Source organism: Zonotrichia albicollis, chromosome 35, assembly GCF_047830755.1.
Source record: "Zonotrichia albicollis isolate bZonAlb1 chromosome 35, bZonAlb1.hap1, whole genome shotgun sequence".
NCBI classification, from domain to species: Eukaryota; Metazoa; Chordata; class Aves; order Passeriformes; family Passerellidae; genus Zonotrichia; species Zonotrichia albicollis.
Genome location: NC_133853.1, coordinates 2,214,815 through 2,215,157, shown reverse-complemented (window position 1 = coordinate 2,215,157; position 343 = coordinate 2,214,815).

The window sequence follows — 343 nt, the reverse complement described above, 5'->3', positions numbered from 1 at the left end:
GGCCTGCACCCTGCTGCCAGTACAATGGCAGCACGGGTGGTGACACGCTTCCTTTTCCCAAAACCACTGAGGCATGCCAGCAGTGAGGGAACAAAAGCCTTCCCCAGAAATCCCATCTGGGGTCTGGAGATGTTTGTTGGTGTATCTTCCATCCGCTCCATGGCACCATCCTCACTGGGCTGGGGATCAAAGGCAGAGCTTTCGGGACCCACCTGCCCCCCGCCACTAGGACGCAAGAGAGGCGGCAGAGATGGCAGCCTCCAGGGGGCAATCCCCAAAAAAACACCCCCCAAACTGCTGAGAATGCTGATCTTAAAAGCAGGCAAACACATTGCCCCCACAG